This window comes from Manduca sexta, unplaced genomic scaffold (genome assembly GCF_014839805.1).
Source record: "Manduca sexta isolate Smith_Timp_Sample1 unplaced genomic scaffold, JHU_Msex_v1.0 HiC_scaffold_2175, whole genome shotgun sequence".
NCBI lineage: Eukaryota > Metazoa > Arthropoda > Insecta > Lepidoptera > Sphingidae > Manduca > Manduca sexta.
In genome coordinates, this window is record NW_023593113.1 from 1 (window position 1) to 12,012 (window position 12,012).

General features: G+C 35.1%; 2 pseudogenes; one reads left to right on the plus strand and one right to left on the minus strand.

Moving 5' to 3' along the window:
- The first annotated feature begins 761 nt into the window (after positions 1-761).
- LOC119191978 lies at positions 762-2,456 on the plus strand (annotated as a pseudogene).
- LOC119188558 lies at positions 2,402-10,257 on the minus strand (annotated as a pseudogene).
- Positions 10,258-12,012: the final 1,755 nt, after the last annotated feature.

Sequence of the window (12,012 nt, forward strand, 5' to 3'; positions counted from 1 at the left end):
AACTTTACCTTCCGGAAGAAAACTCCTTGCACCCGGCCAAATACCTGAAATCTACGGCCTATACATCGTTGCGGCGCTTGTACTGCAATTGACTCTTAAAACATTTGTTACTGCAGTGAGTACTAATAATCGTAACATTTAAAACTCTATCATAAATTTATTTACAAATCTTTATCACTTTTCTAAGATAAATTTAATTTTTTGCGAATGTTTTTCTCAAGTGGAAAAGTCGTTTCGACAACCGTATTGTGGTAATCAATGGCACGTTTCAATTCACTCATTTTATATTTTATTTGTTTGAAACGTGTTTTTATATTTTGTGGTACATAGTTATATTGTAAGATTATACGTATGATCAATTTACAGCTTTTAGACCAGTACATACTATTTTAATTTGTAAATTGTGTCGAATAAATTAATAATGGAATTAATTATAAAATTTAATATTAGGTGTATTTTAAGCATGTTAGCGTTGTCGTTTTTTACTTTCTATGTAAAACAGAGAAAAGAGACGCTTAAACGAAGTGAACTGCTGTATTACCGAAATACTGCTTTCATTATGACGTAAACAAACTTGTCAAACCTGTCATGCAAGTTCGTCAGACTCAGTGGTGAGTTTAGTTTATGTTTTTGTAGATTAAATAGTTATTCAATTTCTTATTGGTGTCACTGGTGTTTGTTTCAGAAGCCTACGACGATATAAACATTATATACCGTGAAAGTCATGGCTCTTTTCAATTGCCTTATGGTTATTTGGGGTTAGGTTGGGGAGTAAGTCGGTGCTGGCGAGCTTAAGCAGGTTTCCTGCGACGCTGAGTACCGTGAACTATGCCCAGGCTGCGAGTGGCGTGCCTAAGATCACGTTTAAGAAGTTCGAAACCCCAGTGCAGGAGCATCACGATGTTAAAAATGAGCGTCTGAACAGACCGTTGTCTCCTCATCTTACGATATATTCTGTTCAGCTGACAAGCACGCTGTCAATCACCCATCGAGCGGCAGGTAAATATTTTAATGACACCTAATGGAATTTTTGCAACAGTTTGGTATGGATTGTTATCTATACATACATGAATATTGATCTGTTACATGTTACGTAGAGTCGTAAGTCCAATATGCATTTAATTTGTTTACTATAAAGTGCATTATTGTTTGTTTAATTATTTGTTTTAATAAATGCAGTCTGTATGCATTTATAGAAAGGAGGATTTATTCAATTCAAAGTTTATCATGCATTGGGAAATTCCAAAGATTAGTTTATTATATTCAAAGTATACATTGTTAAAACTTGCAAATTATAGTAAAACTTTTATAAGACAATAAATTGGTATGATGAATACATCTTACATATAAAGACTTATTTTTGGTGTAATTTTATATGGTATAAATCAGCATAATTACTATAGTAAAATTAAGTTTTGGTAATAAAGATTGATACAATCTTCATGGAGCAAGTTTAGTTTAGGTAACAATCTCATGCTGTTTATTTGGTTGATGGTACTAAGGCCCAATTTAGTTTTAGAATTTTATATAGTTTTGGCTTAATACAACATTTAACATTCTAGTTCATGTTACATGCTCATTTACAAATCTTGTTTAATTTCATTTCAGTTAGATGGTTTTTTAAATTGTACTAGGGTCAAAAGTAATTCATTTTGATTATTAAAAAAATTGGTGTAATATTGGTTATAGATAGACTCTTAGGGTTGCAATATCAAGCTTTGATTTTCGAGCATAGAATTCACAATATTATACAAGGTCATTTTGGCATCACATTACTAAATGAAACTACATTCTTATCTTCTTGGCAATAACACTTTACAATACATTACTCAAACTATAGAAGTAAAATAAAATTATAAGTTTGGAACAAAATAATTAACAGTAAAAGTAATTTTAACTTTGCATGCTCTTTGCCGTTACTATAACTCTAAGAGAATTCATTGCAGCGTAATATCACACTTTCTGTCAGAGATATACTGACGCTACACCTAATTCACAGTAAACGTAACTGCTAGATGTTAAACACATTTTAGTATGTGACTTTATAATAGGACAAAACCCAATTTGTTATTAATTTTATTCCAGGTATAATGCTGTCGGGGTATGCCAGCGCACTGGGTATTGGGGCTTTGGTTTTACCGAATGATATTTCTCATTACATCACCATTATTGAAGGCCTGAATCTATCACCTGCAACAATTTTCCTTGCTAAAGCCATCATTGCCGCTCCCTTTGGTTACCACTTTGCCAATGGTATCAGGCATTTGTACTGGGATACTGCTAAAGGTCTGACGATTAAAGAAGTTTACACAACCGATATGCTATGCTGGGTCTTATGCAGCCATCACCCTCATCTTAGCAGCATTATAAACATAATTACATTCTCATTAAAACAGACATGTTGTTGAATATTATTTATTTATTGTCATAAGTGGTGTAATAAATCATTAAACAAAGATTGATTTTTATTTCCATACAACTTAGACAAATATAAATGCCTATTAGGCGAGACCACATGAAGAGATGACGTCGTGGATGGTCTTGAACTTCTCGAAGTCAAGTTTCTCAGTTGTTGCTAAGCCTTTAGCGGCATTCTGAAACAAAGTACGAATATTTAAATAATATCAAACACAGTTAAAAATCACTTAATCTTAACATTTGTTAAATTTATGCTGCTGTCACATGCTAATACTTTGATATCAAATGTAGCATATAACAACGGTACCAAATATAGAGGGATAGGTCAAGATACACATGAATCGATTACTTATAACCTATATTAATGGAGAGGAAAGGTTTGTGAGTTTGTAAGGGCTAGTCTCAGGAGCTACTGAACCGATGGTGAAAATTCTTTCACTAATAGAAGATACATTACTCCTGAGTGCTATTGGCTGTTTTTATCCCGGTAACACTTTTTCACGCGGGCGAAACCGCAGGCAAAAGCTAGACTGAAATGATTTTACTGCTAATCATTCATTACGACTATAGACTGATGCAATGTCATTTGAAGGTTTTAAAATATTTGACTGCACAAATATTTTCATTACACTTACATTGAAAATAACATTGTTGTTCTTCAAGAACTCTCCGTAAATGTTGAAAAGGTCAGGTCTCGTAGCCAGCATTTGGGCGAGGCTCAATGGTGTGTGGGCGATAGATACGTCAGACAGGAAGTCCTTCGCAGCCACCCAGGTCCTGGACGGGCCATGGCGACGTTGCAAGTGGCGAAGCTGGAGAGAACATCTCTACCGCCAGCGTCGCGGTTCAGGCAGAGCAGCTCGTATTGGTTGGCGTCGAAGTGGGACAGATCGGCACCTGAAAAAAGTACATATATAAGAATTTTAAAAATGTAACTGGCTGTGAATGTGGCTGGATTTTTAGGTATTTTTTGATTCAATTCAGGTTTGATTGAAAAAGTATTTAAAGTAAATGTCAAGGTGTATTTATATGCCTGAGTACTAGTATTCATACGGATAACTTAGCAATTAGCCACCTGAGTAGTGTATTTACATTTTACATTTTTTTGAATAGATTTATAATATGGCTGTACGGTCTTTATTTATTCTCTATAGAAGACATAGTAGAATTGTAGAAACAATTCTTAACTTTGTATTCAAGGTGGATAGGCAATAAAAGCACTTACTTGAAACAAATGCGACGTCTCCTCTGTCCTCTTCCAAGCACTTCCAAGCGCTGCTGTCGGATCCACATTGCTTCTTCAATTTAGACACATCATCACCTGCAATTAATATATAAAAGGATTAACCATAAATATTTTTTTCATCTTTTGCTACTTCACTGTCTAACGTAGGTTCCTCATTATTGATCACTATTAATAACTCTACTCTGATTAATACAGGTCTCTTAAAGTTATTGAACTTGATCTTGGACTCTACATTTACTGCTGCAGACAGTACGTTCGTGGAATCATATCGTCCCTTTTTTCTATACTAGCATGGCAGTCACTGCTCTATACCTGATGGTAAGTGGAGTCCAGATATAGAAGATGTACATCCCTCGCTATTCGACACAATTATACTGTCCTGTTAAGTCCTACAAAATCTCAGTTCTAAGTAATATAATTAATGCTCTTACCGCTTGGGTTGTTTTCGGGTTTGTCGACACCAGGCAAGCAAGATCCGCCTGAGAAGAATTCTCCCAAGTTCTTCACGCACTGCAAATACAAATATTTAGTGAAAATCGATCAAAAGTATCCGAAATTAAGGTTGAAATTAGTACTTACGTGGTCAGATTGAATGGCCCTCTTGTTAATAAGGTAGAAGAGAGGCGCGTGCAGACCGCTGAAAGTACTGTAAGAGCTGTGGCATGATCTGCAAAGAGAATTTGATATGTGAATTTGTTAAATTTTATTTATAAAGAAGTGAATGAGTTAATTTAAAATGTTGAAATAGGTAGGCTCGTTTATTTTAGAAAAATGTGTTATAATCCGTTTAAAAACTTATATAGATAAGATGTTATGAGAACAGTTCATTCGGGTGTGTTGCATTCTTCGATTTCGATGTTAGGGAAATTATAGTTATTTTTCAGCATGATTATGTTGATTGATTAACGAGATTTAAATTCCCTCACTTCTTCCCCTCAAGTCGTCGATCTTGTTGTAGGCAGTGCCCTTCTTGACAACAGCTACTGCGTAGTTGGGCGTCTTCAGTCTCCATACACTTCGTGGAAAACTGGATGTAAGTTGTACTTCTTAGCCGCTGCAGCTACTCTCATATCGTCTACTGATGCAAGATCTGAACCGTTGTCTTGGACCTACAGGATAATGGATAAGTTAGTTTATCGATAGCAAGTTATTTTAACAATATATTGCACAAAACTTTAGATTGGGTTACACTAGTCGCGATATTTCAATAGCTGTATCAACACGAGATTTGCCGCAAGTATTACAGACTTAAAATTTGCGGAAGTAAATTTTTACAAGTTTCTTTGCTAATATAAACTCGAGATCACACCAAAGAACATAAAAACTCTTCCATTGCTCAGGAGTTCTAAACAGTCGCTAAAGCCGAATACGGCTAAGGCTACAGATTTTACCTTGACGGTTGGCTAGGTTGGAGGTGTATCATGCTCCAAATTAACTAACTTCGATAGGTCCCATGTACTTATAGTAATATTTAACCTATTGCAATGTCCGATGTAGAGAAATAAGACGATAAATTACAACAGTTTGTTTTACCTTAAAATTGATTGGAAACGAGAAAACATTTTCAATAGCTGTGTAGACTGTGTAAGTAATTTTGCATGTTTTCTGAACTTTATACATTGTAGTATATTTATTTTTTGCTAATTATTTTTTAACATCATTAGGTTCTCATACTTTTTCCTTAATGTAACTTAAATTGAATGTAGTTGCTACTTTTATTTCGCTAAAAATATATGTTAGTGAATTATTAGTTAATAATAGTATGGTCGTTACTATTTTAATGCATGTTGAGACACTTGGATTCTAAAGTTTGGAATGTTGTGCATGTAGGTTTATTATTATTATTACATATTATAACAATTATAAGTATATGTCCCAATTACGAAAAACAGTAAATCTGATCCTGTTTAAAACACAGTATACTGTATAGTTGGTAGATTTGAATCCCTTTATTGTTTCTAATTTCTATGGCCATTCAGTGTTGGAGCTGCAGTTTACAGGGTAAACTGAATTAGCCCGGATTATAGCTCTGTTCAATACGGGGAGCTTTGAGCACATGCCAGCTTAGATTCCGGCGTTTAGGATATCAACGCTATTATGGACAGCTCGACAATGTAAAGTGATTACAGCAAGTTAATTGTATCGTTGAATCTGTTGTGTAGGATTATAAACTTGACAATTAATATTATGGATGTATATTTCAGTCGTAAATCTCCCGAAATGTAAGCTCAAAGTCTTGTAATCTCGTGGGTACGAATATTTCGCCATAGAATACATTTAAATGTAAGCTGACGAAGGCCATTGGTATACTTCTTTTAAACAAAAGCCCAGAATCCAGATAAAATTATCGTGCCTGTACTTTACGTATTGACAGAGGCAGAGGGGCAGCTGCCCCTCCTAGAGATTCTAAAAAAGTTGCCAAATGTAAAGCAACTAAGTCCTAAGTTTTTGACTTCACTAGCTTGATCAATCATTCCCGTACGTCGAAAATGAATTCACCAATTCCATTCCTAATATTCCGTACGCTCAATTGCGCTCTGCAATATGGTATTGTTAAAACGGGAGGGGAGTGAGGGAGGAACATGTGCACTCGACTTTACCTACAATTCATTCTTTATTCATTTTCCATATACACTTGCTCCCTCCGCCCCTGGGCCATCGGCTGGCGATGCCTTTGCGAATCGTAATACTTACTCACGAGGTCAAACTACTGATCCACGAGGGCATAAGATAAAAACATTAAATATTGTACCAAACATTCTGATTTAGATGTCAATAGTTAAAAATATAAACGACAACTTAAAATATAATTTGTGAAAACGCCATATTGAAAGCAATAGTTTTGGGTTAAACTTCTCGACATTTGACGCGTCGTGGGTGGGACAGGTAAGTCGGCAAAGTTTAATAATCATCAATCAGGCTAAATAAGGGTAGAGAGGCGAGAAACGATACGCTATTGTATATCCACTGCAGAAGCAACTGGGTCGCGTATTGTATGCAACTAATACTATTATGTGACTGCCTCTGGCTGGTTGTATTGCATGCGCGGTACGGCAGCACTCTAAAGTCCTGTTCGGAACCCGGGTCGGGCAAAGTGATATTTGGGTTTTTCCTCAGTACCAGCCCAGAGACTGGCATTTGTGCTCAAATAGTGGGTGCTCTGGTTGCGTTTCTGCATACTCTTCGGGGATAAATGCGTGATGTGTATGTGTAATCCTTTTACGTATGTACAGTTAGCATATAAATAGCTAAACAAAGTCAAAACTTTTATACGTTAAGTTTAATTAAAATACTTTATTAAATACAGCACATCGTTTTACCTTTATAGCTAAGAAAAATAGAATTAAATACGATTTGGAGTTTTGAATTTGTTCAGATATTTTTGTGTCTGACTGTACAATAAGTCTACCTACGTTGGAAATATAGTTAAAGACCTAGTTTTGTTCAATTAGTACTAAAAGCTTTGTTAGACTTTGTTTTGCGTGATGTTCTTTTTAATAGCTCCTTACTTAATTAATTTACTGACAGTTACGTGCTTATTAGTGAGAGTGCAGGTACAAAACTTCATTAGACTACGAAATTTGTCATTCAATTTTATTATTAGTAAAAGAACTGACATTTCCAGCAACAGAAATAATAATAAAATATAATATCAGCCCTGTATTATATACTGTCTCACTGCTGGGCTCGGGACTCTACTACTGAGAGGGATTAGGCTTTAGTCCATTACGCCAACCTAGTGCGTTTTGGTAGACTTCACATACCTTCAAAATTCCTATAGAGAAGTTCTCAGGTATGCAGGTTTACTTATAATGTGTTCCTTCACCGTTAAAGCAAGCGATAACTCACAAAGAATATAATTTTATAAAAGTTGGTGGTGAGTGCCGTTGGGTTTTGAATTTGCGGAGTCGTTTCGGCAGTCCGTTTCACACCCAACTAGGCTATCGCCGCTTTTAGAACAGAGATAATGTGAGGCTATTCAAACCTCACTAGAAAGTATTTTAACGTAGGCAAACAGATTATTGATGACATACGTTTTCGTCATACAAATTTTAAGCCTTTAGAGTACAGAAATATATTTTAACTTAGCCTTGCGATATGTTATTCAAAAGAGGTTTAACATCCAAGTCTATTCTATTCATTACCAGTAATTTATAAATACATAAGTTTTGCAAATATTTGTTTCGATACTTGATAATTAACATTAGTTTCTGGTTTTGAATAAGGAAAATCGTATTTTATTTGCTTTTTTATACTCACGCTCTTAAGACAGGCATCTTCGCTGTTTTCTTGAACACAGTCTAGGATCGGTCTGATGTCTCTACTGAATGCGAACACGGACATAGCCCGGCACTTAGATAATGCCACGTTTGACGTCACACATAGCCTGTAAACAATAATGGTCGTTGTCGAAGATGTTAAAAACTATTTTGCGGATTTTACCGCGGTTTTAATAATTTTAGTTTTCTTCCGGAGTTTCAAACAAAGACTTTGCAGTTATCATGGTCACGGTGGGTCACGGAGTCCCCTAATAAAATTATTAAAACCGCGATAAAATCCAAAAATAGTTTAATTTTAATGTCTAACATTCGCGTAAACATAAATAATTATATAACAATATGTCTTTTAGGTATTTTATTTTTATTTATTTAAGGACCTTCAACAAAGGATACACGGCTTATAATAAATACAATGTCGTAATATTGGTATAATTAACAATGTGACGTGCCTCTTCAATTATAGGAGATAGGTATTGATTTATAAGTTCAGTTGAGCAAATATAATACAAAAATATCTGCCTAAAATATATTTTCAAACAAAACTTGTGAGCTATGCAAATTAATACTTATTTTTGTTAACGTAAGTTTCAAACAAAGTGGTGTGAAATATTTTAAATTATAACTCTTCGCAATGTTTCCTCTGTGCTGAAGCGAGTTATCTCCCAGTCACCCGGCCTCGGAGTCTTTTGTTATTTATAAGCGTGCATAGGATAAAGGGAATCTAAAATCCACGCGGATTAAAAACGTTGATAGAACTTAAAACTCGTGGAATAATTTGACATAGAATGGTTGTTCGTAATTAATATAAGGAAGTAGCTAGCACAAGGTGTTACAAACTAAGGTTTAGAGAAATGGTTCATTGATATTATTTAAATCAATTTGAAGACAGCACTAAAATATGATCTTAAAATATTAAGTCCCTAAGATTGGAACGTAATTATTGTATTAAGTTTATCATTTTGCCACTTATTTAATTTTATTTAAATATTTCTACACACATCTATCAATAGTCCACGTATGCGTGGGCTATCCTTTCTAGGATAGTTATTATTGAGATCATAGGACAGTAACATGAACTCGGTTCCTACATCCCTGCCTGTATCATATTATGCTGATGTAACGTTTACAATTTGTTAATGAACTCCGCTAATTGTATTGCATAAACCAGTTTTAACATTAGAAAGTATTGTTGTTTTATTGTTCGATCATTTACATTTTAGCTTTCTTTTTTATACTTTGATTTCTTCCTAAAGTTTTGGCACGAGCGATGCAATCGATAGAAGGCAGATAACGAGTGCGGAGGTCGCCATTAGATACTATTATCCCGGTGCATAAATAAGTATACAAGAGTACCGATATATAAGGATAAGTAGATATTAAGCTAGCAGTGCCACTAATAATATACGACAATTCGTCGCAGCGGCAACGTCACATTTTCAATCGGAAATAAACTCACACACATCTTATTAGTACTAAACTACAAAAATAAAAAAAACAGACATTTAAAACTGGGATTTTAGGTGAAAATTTTTCATAGATTATTTTTGACCTAATGTTCGCAAAAGTTAAGACGTGTATGTGGATCTGTCATCTGTCACTAGACTGTTTAGTCGCTTATAACGAAGTTACCCGATATATACCTACAGTCACAAATCTGCTAAATAGGTTCAATAATTCCGTGTGATTGGAAACCAGTTCCAAATAGAAGTCTCGGTGGCCTTGGTAAATATTGATCAATTACTTAGACATAAGAATCGAAGTTGACGTTGGCCAATTACCTATGATAGAACTTGTAATTATTTCTTGAGTTCGGGAGCTATTTGATCTTTGGACCATGTATTTTGAGTCGAATTTTTGGAAGTATTTTCAGTCTTACATTGTTAATACAGAATGCCCATTTATGAACCCTATAACTTGACAAGGACAATGTTTGCTCAAAATTACAATACCTAATCGGATTTCAAACATTATAGTCATACAATGAATAAAACCTGCTGAGTCTTTTTAACTAAGCCAAATGTCGTAAAACACAGAACAATGGACTGGAATGGAATTTAGTATCTTCAGTATAAAAGTTTCAAAACCTCAAAAGGACTTGGTTTTGCCTACCTGACGACCAGCTCGGGAGCCCATGTCCTCTTCAATGACCTCCGTGTAGTTAGCCTTGTTCAGGTAGTCGATGGGCTTGATTGGGATATTGTCAGCAACATGGTGGATCTTCTCTGATAGACCAAGGACTTTGGTGAACCACTCCGGTTTGTCAGCTGCACCTGTTTTGGATTTGAGATTTTGTGTTTTAAATGAGGGTGCAATTTACTTTGAGGCTGTTACGTTATTAAGTACAAATCGATAAGGACATTCGAAATTGTGCCCGAAATTTGAAAATTAAATCCACATTTCCCTATATATGTTACTATTGAATCAAGAAGGCGACAATATATAAAAATTTAAAATTTCGTAATAACTAACTTCATGATTATCAGCAAAAAAGAGTTGAAAACCTGAACCCACACGTTAATACCAGATAAATATTTTAGTGTTTATTTCGAACCTAGTATTTTAACATTTCAAATGCTCTTTCGTTACAAAAATCAAAGGCTTTGAAGCCGTGTTGACTTTGTCGTTCTAAAATATTTATACGTTTAGCCGCATCTATATTACTGACGGATATTTACACCATATTTATACAATCTGTGTGAGTCTGGCTAGTTTTAAAGTAACAAATGTATATTCATGAATCGGATTTTACGTTGCATTTTTCACAATCTGTGCCTTGTTTTTATACCATAAGGACCTACCTTGAAGAGAGACTTCCAAAACAACTAACGAGATTATCTCGCGTTTACTGTTTGATGTCAATCAAAACCTAATTACGTTTCCTTATAGCACTACTTAAACATTTTCAGCTAGCAAGAAGTTACTATAACATAAAGTTAGTCAGTTTATCATTTCATTTGTTATTAAGTGCGTAGTATAAGGGATTTTTGACATAGATGTTTGTAAGAAGTAAACACAAAGACCGCTAAACAATTTTACATAAAGGCTCCTTTTTATCAGAAAAATACTTAGTGAAACTTTCATAGCACACTATGCCTCTAACAGATCCGCGAACCTAACCTTGCAATCCATAAAGAACTATCATGTTTCTAAATTAGCTACTAACACCTCAATATTGACGTTTCACGACTGATGTGGTTATGTGTCAGTAAACTGATCCATTATCATTAGCAGTGGCTGTTATGACACGGATCACTAGTCTGAGATAATATAATTACCTCGGTTTTAGGACCCGGAACTAAATTGTAATACTCACTTTGTTTCATTGGGAATTTATACAATTACAGAAATTACTGCTGGTGGTAGGATATATTTTATATTCGCCCGGATAGCGACCACTGTACACAAGGTGTTAAAACTCGCCATAGTGCCCCACGTAAGGGTGTCGCGTTTCGGGATCAGCCTGTGTATATACGTTACCAACAGGCCGGCATAATTGTGTCGACTATCTAGGGATAATCATTTCCTATCAATCTACATTGTATTAAACCCCACTGTACTTAACATCAGGTGTAGTTCACTTAGCCGTGAATAAAAAATCTAATTGTAAACTTTATACCACTGCTTCGGTATAGTTGTATTACGTGCACTGTACCACTGGTCCCGTGTTCAAACTCCGGGTCGGATAAAGTGTTTTTGTTTGGTCAGCCCGGAATCTGGATTTCGTGCCCGATATGGTGATAGGCACGCCCCTATCACACTATGGGACAGAATAGAAAGTACACTAGTTCCACCACTGCCAACGTCTTCTGGGATATAGGCGTGATGTGTGTTGTATTTATAATATGGGTTGGGAAATAAGTAAATACGCCACATAATGTTAAGTGATCTCAATTCCTGAACACAATACCAAAAGTATATTGGGTTGTCGGTCTTAAGAAAGAAATAAGGGAAGGGCAGTGCTGGTTGAACCTCTTCGCTATAGTTACTTTAGAAGGGATTAACCGCTGTGTTCTGTATTTAGCATACAAATTCTATTTGAAAGACATTGCAATCAATGTTATTTACCTG